Raw genomic sequence first — 12,607 nt, 5'->3', positions numbered from 1 at the left:
GTCCCTCAAGAACTCAAGCAGCCATCTTGAACATTGCCATGTGCTATGCAGAGAGAAGCAACTCTAAAGGGTGTGACACCCATAACAAAATGCTTTGTCTAGAAGTTACACATGTGACATCCATAGAGAAATAGACATATGACCCCACCCAGTCTTAAGGGAGTGAAAAATGTAATCCTACCTGTTCCCAGAAGAGGTAAGACCTGGACATATTTGGCAAACAGCACAACTGACTGCCACAAACCATCTGACTAAGGACCAAATGCAAACAACTCAGCGGAAGCCATCACAGAGGGGATGACAAATCAGACGGCTGACTATCTTAGCAGAAACCAGTTTTCAATAGTCACCAACGTAGGATCAAGTGCCCCCCCACCACAACTCCATGATCCCGCATGAGGCCTTCAGAACCTGGATGTCATCTAGAGATAAGGAAGCAGAGTAGAAAATACTGACTTGACTTAGTGTGGCTAGAATGAACTAAGACTGTTTTCTGCTATCAAGAATAGTCTAACCAGGTAGGGGGAGGGTATAGCCCAGGGGTAGAGCACATGCCTAGCATGCATGAGGTCCTGGGTTCCAGCCCCAGTACTGCCATTAAGAAATAAATAAATACATAGACCTAATTACCTCACCCCCTAAAAAAAATTTTAAATGCAACTGATTAAACACAGAAAGTCTCAAAAATGAGACCAAGTTGAACGATCAAAACCTAATGTGGCACTTTTTTGCACAGCTAATTATTAAATCTACACCTTTACTATTAGCAATCTTCATAGGTCAGTTCACATTTTATCTCTTCCATATAGACTTTCCTGATGGGCCGACCAGGCTGTGATAGTCACTTGATACTCAGTACACATAGCCTTGCATTGTTAATTACCTTCTATGAATATAGCCCCAACTAGATTGTCACCTCCTTGAAGTCACTGATACTTTCAATTCAACAAGGCTTTTTTTAGAGCACCAGAAAGGTTAGAATTGCTTCCAGCTACAAGTGACAATGGATATGGCTTGCACAACTTCATCATTTAATTCTGTTTCTGGCAATTTCAGGGCTAGTGCAGAGGTTTAGCAATATCAACAGGTACCCAGACTCTATCTTTCAACTCTGCAGTCCTTACCATGTTATCTTTTTATATTTGGCCTTCTTACTTCAAGCAATATGGCTGATTTAGCTCCAAACATCACATCTTCAAACAACCACATTTAAGACCAGAAGAAAGGAGCTGACCTCCTCACCATCTCTTTATTCAGAAGCAAAATCCCTCCCAGAAGACTTCCCTTTACATCACACTGGCCATAACGTGGTCACATGGCCACACCTAAACCTCCCTAGCAAATGGGGAATGGGGTTACCAAAGTAGGTTTAGGCCCTGGACTCGGGGGTGGTTCACATCCCAGAGTATGTTGCAGCCTGAACAAAATTGGGGGTGAGGGGAGGTCTACAAACTTGGTAAAGAATAAGGATCAGCTTCTATGCAAGCAGCCAACAGTGTCTGATACAAGCACTACATTCTAGGAATCCTGCTAATCCCCGTTTAGAATACAGAAATGAGTTACGCAGCTACGATCCACATGCCCGGTGGTTAGGAACACAGGCACTGGAGCCAGACCGTCAGGGTTCAGCCTGGTTCCCTCACTTGCTAGCTGTATGACAGTAGAGAAATCACCTACAAACCTTGCAGGTTCAGCTTCTCAACTGTAAGATAGGGGTGATAATAATACTTGCCTTAAAGGACTGCTGTAAGTGTGGAGGACAGTGCTCAGTAAACAGTCAGTTTAGCTACTACTGCTATTGGTCTGTCCTGCATGGTAAGCCTGCGCATTAAGCGCAAGCAACTTGCTAGTGCTCTTAAAAGATGCTGGGACCCAAATGAGAAACAATCTCTGCTCTTCCAAAGCTCCCCATTCCCTGCCCTCAAGCCCACTCCTCAGAGTTAACCATTCTTCACAGTTTGATGTCTAGTCATGTATGTGGATACCCCCTCATGTATTTTTATTAAAATGCTATCATATTATCATTAATTCATTAACTCGCTCAATAAACATTTACCACTTACTATATGCCAGGGACTGTTCTAGGAGCTGGAAATAAAAGTGAATGAGATGGGTGGGTAGGATATAGCTCAGCAGTAGAGTGCACGCCTGGCAAGCACAAGGTCCTGGGTTCAATCCCTAGTACCTCTGTTAAAATAATTAAAAATTAACCTAATTGCCTCACCCCTGCCAAAAAAAATTTTTTAAGTGAATGAGACAGACTCTTCAGAAGTATGGTTTGTTCACAATAAAGCCTTCTCATCTTCTTGAAGATTCACTCCTTTCTCATTAATAGCTTTCTGCTGTCCTATTGCATGATCTTACCAAAATGTATTTCTCTAGTCCCTTTTTAACAGGCATTATGGTTCTAATTTTCTACCATTAATTACATACAAGATCTTGATGAACCTCCTCTAAATGTATCCTGTGAACACACATGGGGTTTTCTGTTGGCTAGCTTCCTGAAGCAGTGTGCTATATCATAATTTTTCCCTTTTCTCCTCAACACCTGGCACAGCATTTTACACACAATGGGTGTTTCAACATTTACTCGATGAGCATTCTCCACAAATCATCCTTACTTGATCAAGAACCCCTTGAACATTCTGAATGACTTTTTATTTTTTTTTTTTACGTTTCAATGACAGACTGAATTCATGCATTTAAGTAAATAAAAATATAAAACCTTAATTCTATTTTCTAGGATTTAAGTTATAATTCGCTCCAGTTTATTAAAAGGCTGTTTTCAGGCTTTCCCACAGACAACTTGGCATTTTTAATATGTTCTCATTATTAATGAAAAAACAAAAAATTGTGTTTTAAGGAACAAAGTTTCAAACTGGCTTTTGAAAGGGTCCCCAGAGAGCTGCTGCGGATAGCTACTGACATGAAGAAAACCGAACATTTATACCGTGTGGAATTATCATCTGCATATCCACAGGGGCCCTTCCAGGAGGCTGCCGGGGGACGGGTGCCCGAATTGCATTCGCGCTGTGTGAGGCACAGCAGGAAAGACGTCTTCTTCCGTGTCTTGCTCTTCTGATGTGGGTGCCAGTAAGTGACACACGAGCACAGTTGGTCTGCTTGTGTTGAATGGGATCGACGTAGGCTATCACTTATTAACATGTTTATGAAATGTGCACTTTTTTGCATGTGTCATTGCACAAAGGGGAAGAGAACTTCAAAGGCAAGCAGACCCAAATTTTGTAAAAAGCATGTAGGATCAGTAGTGACGTCTGTGAGGGGGCAAAAAAGGTTGTACTTCAGGAAATTTGTGATTTGTGAATTTGGAGGATGAGAGAAAATTCTCCATATTTGAGAACACAGAAACTAGCAAGAACCAATTAGGTGTATAGAAGTTCAAAGTGGGGGGTGGCGGTGAGTCTGTGAGTGGCTTAGAGCAGTGTTTCTCAAACTTTTTTGACTGCAACCCACAATAAGAAATACATTTGACATCATGACCCCATGCAGACACACATATATGTGCCTGCAAAGTTTCACAAAATAATACCCTTACAACATGATATTTTCCATCTTATTTTAATGAGGTTTTTGACCCACTAAATTGATTTCAGGACTCACTGATTGATGGTTCATTATTACTGATGTTCAGTAGCTATCCACTAAAATTATGGGGAAAAAAATAAACTTCATGAAAGATGGGAAACTCAGGCACATAATCATCACCAACCTCAAGTTTTAGGCTCACAAAGACCTGGGTTTTAGTCCCAGCTCTATCACTAGTCCATAACTTGGGAAAGGTGCTTAAGTTTTATAAACCACAGCTTCTTCATCTGTCAAATGGGGATAATAATAGTCTCTTTTATACAATAGGCTCTCGGCCATAGCTACCATCACCAACATTAGAAGGATGATGATGGCAGGGAGGGCATAGCTCAGTGGTAGAGTGCATGCTTAGCATGCACAAGGTCCTGGGTTCCATCCCTAGTACCCCCATTAAAGATAAATAACCTAATTGCCACCACCTTAAAAAAAAAAACCCACAAAAACCAAAAATAAAACATAAGCAAGTTAATTAATTTTTTTTTTAAAAAGAAGGATGATGATGACAGTGATGTACTCACTCAGCTTGAAAAATGTCGCAGATATTTTTCAACAACCCAGGGGAGAGCAAGCCCTACAAAGTGCAAGAACCTTCAGTGCAGGTATCATTCCATTTACGAATTACACAGTCACCCAAGAACAGGTTTTCTAGAAAATGAGCGATCGTGTTTTCCAAATCCTAAATGGCATAGTTTATATAAGATAGTGCTAAGACAAGTACACATGCAAGGTATGTTCACAACAGCACTTCACAATAGCCAAGAGGTGAGACTAGTATTTGTATGACCATCAATGGATGAATGGACAAATACACAGTGGAACATTATTCAGTCATAAAAAAGGAAGAAAGTACTGAAACATACTACAATACGGATGACCTCCAATCTATGCTGAGAGAAAGAAGCCAAAAAAGTCACGTATTGTATGATCTCATTTATATGAAATATCCAGAATAGATAAAGCCATAGAGACAAAACGCAGGCTGATGGTTGCCAGGGGCTGAGAGGAGGGAGCAGAGAGGTAAAATGCTCAGTGGGTAAGGGGTTTTACTTCAGAGTGATGAGAATTGCTTTGGAACTAGATGGAGGTGGCTGTGGCACAACATTTTGAAGGCACTTAATGCCACTGAAACGTTTGCTTTAAAATGCTAGATTTTATGATATGTGGCTTCCACCTCAATAAATTATTTTTCTTAAATGAGAATGCCTAGTACATAGGAAAATAATAATTATTATTAAATTTTATTATCAGCTCCCTCCGTTTAAATATAGTATCATTACATTGTTATTCTTAGAAGATTGGTACAGTCCAAAGGCATTGAGTTTGTCTCAATAACATTCTGATGAAAAAAAATTCACAAATTCTCCTCAAGAGACAGAAAGAGAAGGCAGCATCTAAAGAAAGCAATGTACTTAACAGCTCGCAAAACTCCTGCATGAGCCACACACAAATAAGTGAAAGACGGAGCACCCAGCCCAACTTGAATGCAAAAACATGGCACAAACCTAAAGGAAGAAAGTCTGGGTTCATGAATATTTTTAAAAGGCAGACTTACTCATTGAATCTGGAGATGATAATCATAATGGGGAGATTGCTCTCACGGGACCAAGACTATTTCAATAAGCTGAAGGAGAAAAAGAGAGAGATTGAGAGAAAACAAAATAAATTTTTAAAGATATTTTTTTCTTATTGAGATATATGTGACATACCACATTTTGTAAGTTTAAGGCATATGACATATTGATTTGATGCATTTATATTGCATTATAATTGTAGCGTTAGCAAACACCTCTACCCAGGCACATAATTATCATCTCTTTTAGTGTGAAAAGCAACTAACATCTAGTCTCTCAGCTAGAGTTCAATTTTTTACATTTAATTTTAGAATAGAGTTTTGTGTCTATAATCACTGTACTGTGTATTCGGGCTCTAGGTCTTCTCTATTAGTTGCACAAAATAAAAAACTAATAGGAGCAATATGACATCATATATTTAGATGCCTTAAAACACCTATACTTATTCTATGAATGAGGCAAATTTGGTTTAGGAGCTATACATTTTAAAAAAAAGATGTAGGGTTTCAATTAAATAACTGCTGTGTGGTTGCTTTAAAAAAAAAAAAAAAGCAAAATGAGATTTCACTGATAGACGTACAGTACCCATGTCCAGAGAAAGGAAAATAACAGTCTCACTAAAATCACTATACTGAATGCTACATTTTAAGAGAGACACTGATCCACTATGATATATTCAAAGGAGAACACATTTGGTTGGCAAGTGGTCTAGGAAAATATTTCAACAAAAACAGGAGGGATTTTGCCCAGGGGAGAGAAAACAAAGAGAAACACAATACAAAGAAGCTTAGGGGATACATTCTAAATGACCAAATGAGGAAATTGCAGACAGTGGAAATTTTCTTTTAAAAAATCCTCTAAACCAACTATAGTGTATGTGTGTATATATGTATATATATATATATGTGTATATATATATTTACACACACACACACACACATATACATGCTTCTGTTTATACACACTGAAGTTTGAAATTCTCAGAGGGAACAAAGAAAAGGAAATTATCTATGCAACTGAATGGCCTTCCAATCTTTAGGATCATTTCTCAACCCTTAGAAGTGAATGGGAGGTTGTATTAGTTTTCTAGGTCCATTATAACAAAGTACCACAGACTAGGGGGCTTAAAACGACAGAAATTTATTTCCCCAGAATTCTGGATGGTAGACGTCTGAAATCAAGGTGTCAGAAGGGCCATGCTCTTTCTAAGACTTTGGGTAGACTCTTCCCTTGCATTTTGCTAGTGTCTTACAGCAGCATTAATCCTTGGTGTTCCTTGGCTTTGCAGAAAATTAATAAACAGAAACTTCAATTAAATAGAGTCAGGAGACCAGAAGAGGGGGCTCTCACGCCCTGAGACAATAGCAGAGCCCAACAGGAAGAAGACTCTTCTTTCCTGGCAACGACTCAGCCAATGAAAAGCCATGGACTCTGTTTGCCATAGCCCTCCCAACTTCCTTTTCCCCTCTATAAAAGAGGTCTCCTTCCCCTGCTGTGCAGGAACTTGCACATGGCTCTTCATGGTTGCCGACCCCAAACTGCAATTCTTTCCTGATCTTTTCTGGAGAAAATAACTGGCAGTCCATTTGAAGCCAACAGCTTACAACTACATCGTTCAAATCTCTTGCCTCTGTTGTCATGTGACATTCTCCCTGTGTGTCTCCGTCTTCGTATGGCACTTTGCTTTTCTCATAAGGATACCAGTCATCTTGGACTAAGACCTACCCTAATAATTTCATCGTAATTTGATTATATCTGCCAAGGTTCTATTTCTAAGTAAGGTCACATTCACAGGTACCTGGAGTTAAAACTCCAGCATATCTTTTGGGTTACACACAATTTAACCCAAAATGGAGGAATATGCAAAATAGATTCTAAAGTAAATCTGCACACAACTAGGTGCCCACCACTAGGCTTTACTAGTAAGCCCCTGTAACATCAATAGATGTTAACAGGTATGTTTGTTGATGTGATAATTAGTGTTTGCTATACTTTCACCTAAGTTTTCCTTGTTTCAGCTCACATACATGCTATATGAAACTCTGAAACCTTTCGAAAGTCTTGAGGAGGTACTTGGCCAGCTACTTCCTGTCTTTCTAAATTGACATTTTCTATGCTGACCCCACTAACCAGCTTCACTCTCATGCCCTCAGGCATCTTTCTAGGGAGGACAGGTTCTAAAGCCACCAGGTAAGTACATTCAGGTGCAATGAGACAGTCTTGGCCTCAGTCACCTCATACATAAAATGAAGAAAATCATACACCTCCCCTCTTACAAGGTCATTGTGCATAAATGAGGTAATACTTGAGAGAACTACACTGAACAAACTGCAAGGGCCCGACAAATGGCAGCTAAGTTCATTGCTATTATTTAAATAAGCTCTATTGTGTGAAAAGAGATTTAACACATTCTATAGTGATTTTAAGTGAACTCTTAAGTACAGTAGTAAGTAAGCAATTAGGAGGACTCGTAAGTGGTCCAGTCAGTTTTGCAAAACGGAGTTCCCCGTTCATAGATGTGTGGAAACAGAGGCTGCGTCCATCTGCCACAGGATGTTTGCTCTCATCTGAACAGAGCAGGATAACACCTACCTCACAGGGTTATTACAAAGATTTAAAAATTCACAAAGGAGCAGGGAGGGTGGAGCACTTGCCTAGGATCCACGAGGCCCTGGGTTCAATCCCCACTACCTCCATTAAAATAACTAACTAAATATATAAACCTAATTACCTCCCCCACAAAACAAACAAACAAACAAACAAATCACAAAGGAGAAGGTCATGCTTAGTGCTTGAAATAGAGAGATGCTCAGGGAATGTTATTAATGTCGCAATCACGTTTGCTACTGGGTCCCCATTAGAGAAGACTGTTACCCAGAATAGAGAGACTGACCAGAAGACTCCCTTCCAACCCTCAGCCAACATGGCCTTCTCAGGAAGACCTATTGCTGAGTATATTTTCCAGTTTACCTAATAAGAATATCTGCCTCATTAATAAATAAATAAAGCCTAGGGATCTAAGAGCTGAGATTTTGAGGGCTCATGAAACTGTTCTGACATATTCATGACAGCATTGTTTATAAAAAGTTAAGGCTGGGAAACTAAAACACATAAAATTAGAGAGCTATATAAAAATTTTTTTAAAAAATGGTACATGACTAAGAACACGGGCTTTGGAGCCAGTCAGCCAGGTTTGAAGCTCCACTCAGCCTTTGGCAAGTTACTCTCTCAGCCACACTTTGCTCTTTTTCGGCAGGTGGTTGCGAGAATTAAAGCAGGCAAAAGTACTCAGCATAGCGCCTGACATAACAAGCTTTCAATGATGGTGATGGTGATGATGGTGGTGATGACGGTGGTGGCACTGGAATATCATGAAAAATAATGCTGTGGGTCCATTTTTTCTTGCTTCATACACAGAACTAGTGCATGCGGCTAACTTTTTTTTTAACTAGGTCAGACAATAGAGAAATGACAATACTTTCACCCAGCGATGAAAACTAGCGTTACCAGTGGTCATGGTGTACCTCCAGATGTGACACACTGAGACAGATACATCACCCAAGTAGAATTCTGGCCAGGAATACATAATCTGAACATAGTCAAGAGAAAACATCAGATAAACCCAAACTTCAGGAACATTCTAGAAAATACATGGCCTTTATTCTTTCAAAATGTCAGTCCTGAAAGGCAAAGAAAGGCTAAAAAAACTGTTCCAGATTAAAGGAGACCAAACAGACATGATTGCTAAACGTTATATGCGATCCTGGACTACCTTTGGGGTTAGAGGCAAAAAAAAAAAAATTGTTACAAAGGACATTATCGGGACAATTGACAAAACTGGAATATGACTTATAGGTAAAAATATTGTATCAATCAACTTTTCTAAATTTAGTAACTGCACTGTGGCTATGTAAGAAAGTATCTTTGTTCTTAGGAAATGGGCACTGAGGTAGGAAGAAGTGAAGGGGCCTCGAGCCATGCAGCCGAATGTCATGTGGGCCAAAAAATTAGTAATTTTACATATCTGTGTACACATACATACACACAGAGAGAAAATGAGAGAAAGAAAGAATGATAAAGCAAATGTGGCAAAATGTTTAAAAATAGTGAATTTGGGTAAGGGGTGTTACTCACTACTACTATAACTAGCAATTTTCCTTAAGTTCAAAATTATTTCAAAGTAAATAGTTTTGTGTGTGTGTGTGTGTGTGTGTCTGTTTAACCTAAGGTAAGGGAAAGTACTGGGAGCAGAGATAAAGCAAGATTCGCCATAAATTAATCATTGTTGAATCTGGTGATGAAAACATGGGGTTGGTTTACTACACTCTTCTGCCTACTTTTGTATGTATTTATTTGTTTGTATTTGGGGGGGGGAGCGATATATTTTTAAATCATCATAAAGTACCATGAATAAAATGACTGTTTTGTAAAACGTGTGTGTGCTCATACACGTGATTGTGGCACACGTGTGTGCACTGGGGTGATTACAGTGTGTGCGCATGTGTATGCACATGAGTGTGAGCACGTGTGCACAGAGGTGTACAAGAGAATATTTACCAAAGAGTCCAGAGTGCCTCTTTGTCAGCAAGGCCACGTAGGAACTGATCTTGGGAAACTTACCCCCTTATTCCTCAATTTCCCCTTCTGCAAAATGTGAAGGACAGTAGGAAATACCCCCTCAGGTTATTAGTGAAGTTTAAACATGTTAATATATGTAAAGTGCTTAGAACAACGCCTTGCACCGTCTTTACTATTACTTTTTGAGGTAGTAACATCATAGATAATTTTTGTTGCCTCCTTTACACCTTTCCTTATTGTCTGAACTTTTTTTTAACAGTGACTTCATAATATGAAAAAAAGAATGTTTTTTAATTTAAGCAAAATAATGGAAGGAAGGAAAGAAGGGAGGGATGAAGGGAGGAGGAAAGAAAGGAGGGGGAGAGGGAGGGAGGGAGAGAAGACATGGCCTCTAGGGCTAATTCCAGTTTCCCCTAGAGCTGAAATCTTCACTGGATCATTTTAATTGCTATTATTTGGAGGAGACTTGAGGGGATATTTTTCCCTGGAAAATTAAAAAGTATTTTGTAATGCAGATGGCCTTTCTCTGGTGTATCTGTCCTATAATTGGGGAATTGGAAGTTTCTTAAAGGCAAATCAAACATGAGTGCCCATCAAGATAAGGGTATAAGGGTAATCTTTTCCTAATTTTAATTTTGATCGTTTTTAAACACACAAAGGTTGAAAGAACAGTACAATAAATACCTCTGTAGCTGCCACTTAATTTCAACAATGATTAACATTTTTTCACGTTTACTTTCTCTCTCTCCCTCAACACACATATTTACACACAGATATGTAGATATAGTAAAGATAGGTAGATTTTTTTCTTCCCTGAACCAATTAAGTTGCAGGCATCATCCCACTTTGCCCCTAAACAGTTCGGTATGACTCAGTTAAGAATGAGGACATTCTCCTGGATAACCACAATAGTATTATGAGATAATAGAGATTATATTCTCACATCAGTAAATATTGCCATGCAACTATTTATTCATTCCACAAATATTTTTCGAAGACTTGTTATCAACCAGTCAGTGAGCTGTAGTGATGAACAAAATAAATATGACCTCTGCTCATGGAGTGAGAGATGGATATTTAAAAATAGTCACCCAGATCACTATATAATTACAAATGTGGTACCATAAAGGAAAGTGCCACACCGTATTTACTTCAAATTTACATTTGATTATCTATGACTAATAATAACTATGACTAACACTGGTTGTTGTACCAATTAGGAGATTTCCAGTTGTAAGTGACAGAAACCCAACTGAAACTAGCTTAAGAGAAAAAAGGGAACTTGTTGGTTCACCCTAGGCACACTCAGAAGCAGGAGCTTAAATTTTGGCTCCCTTTGAATTTCCAAACCCCACCTTCCTCCTCAGTGTTGACTTTAATTCTCAGGCAGCCTCTCTCCATGGGGCTAAAGAGATGGTTACTGGCATCCAAGGATGCAAGAACCTATAAGATTCTAGATCCAGAGAAGGAAAGATGCCCTCTCTCCCAAGGTCTCTGAACCAAACCTTAAAGAAGACCTGACTGGTCCAGTTTGGGTCATGTGCTCTTTCTGAACCAATCCTTCAGGCCAAAGGAATGGAGTGCTCCCATTGGTCAGGCTGGATCCTATGTCCACCCACCATGCCTGGGGGATCAGCAGGACTGGTGCCATCCAAACTCTAAAGAATGGTTCTTGTACCAGTGTAAGAGGTGTTGGATGTTTAAAAAGCCATCTAGTCACCCCATGGCAGCGTGCGAAATTCTGCCCCTCCACAGGTCTGGAAGGCCTTTATGATACAGTGCACATTCCGAGCCAAATGTGGACAAGTGGAGCTGAGAGGCAAAGGTTTCCAGCTTCTAGCTTGGTCTATGTCCTAACAGGCTGAGTCCACCAGAGGTCAGGGCAGAGCGCAAAGCAGGAATGGTCCAGAAGCTAGCTCTTCAACCCTGCTCATATCAGCATCTCACGCCCCGGGTCCCTGGGAACACAGAGACAGCAGCTGCCAAGAGCAAAACCCACACAGCAGCGAGGGACCAGGTTTCCTTCAGAACTGGCTTCCAAATGGACAGGTCTAGACTTCAGAGCAGGGGTAGAAGGGACAGGGAAGTGATTTCTAAAACTGTTCCATTCTGCAGCTGCACATGTCCTGCTTAGAAACACAGTTACCAGAGCCCCAGAATCATGCAAAGTGAGACACAAAATGTACCAGTGTGGAATCCACCAGAACCACTGGGTTCTGGTCTCTGCCTCTACCTGCCTCTCTTAACTCACTTTCCACCACACTTCTGCCTGCTGTGAGTCAGCCACACTGATTGCCTCTCTGCAATTCGATCAGACCGAGTTTGTTTCCACCTTGGAGCCTTTACACTTGTGATACATGGAACTCATTTTCCTAGATCTTTGCATATTGGGCTCCTTCCTGTCAAGGAATTCTCATATAAAATGTTAGCATCCCATCTCAAGTAGTGTCCCGCCCAGTAGCACTAACCCATTACCGTGTTTATTTCCTTCATGTCATTCACCAACCTCTCATCTTATCTGCCAATTTGTTAACTTGTTTCCCTCGACTCATCCCACAACAAAGCCTAGCAAACTCAGGAACTTTGTTCTGCAGTTTCCTCAGTACCTAGAATAGTGCCTCCTGAGAACATAAGGGCTCAGAAAACATTTGATGAATGAACAAATGAACAAATGAACTGAGCCCCAGTTTCCCACATATAAAATGATTATATGACAGTAACAATGGCTACCATACATTGAACGTGTATTGCATGTTGGGCACGTTGGTAAGGGTTGTGAGTACCGCTGTAGATGGCTGACTCTACATTTTTTTCAGCCCTAACAAGATCTCAAATATTCTCAGGACCGCAAA

The 12,607-nt window shown here is 40.0% G+C and overlaps 1 protein-coding gene across 5 annotated transcripts in view; it reads right to left on the bottom strand.

The window, feature by feature from the left end:
* Window positions 1-12,607, bottom strand: part of LSM11 (LSM11, U7 small nuclear RNA associated) — a 770,814-nt gene that overhangs the window by 599,084 nt on the left and 159,123 nt on the right. For all 5 annotated transcript variants that reach the window (XR_004318853.1, XR_004318856.1, XR_004318855.1 and 2 more), the window contains exon 8: window positions 5,159-5,227. The gene's annotated coding sequence lies outside the window, so the exon portion shown is untranslated. The remainder of the gene's footprint in view (window positions 1-5,158; window positions 5,228-12,607) is intronic.

This window comes from Camelus ferus, chromosome 3 (assembly GCF_009834535.1).
Source record: "Camelus ferus isolate YT-003-E chromosome 3, BCGSAC_Cfer_1.0, whole genome shotgun sequence".
NCBI classification, from domain to species: domain Eukaryota; kingdom Metazoa; phylum Chordata; class Mammalia; order Artiodactyla; family Camelidae; genus Camelus; species Camelus ferus.
The sequence above is the reverse complement of the archived record's forward strand: the minus strand, read 5'-3'. Positions and strand labels throughout refer to the sequence as shown.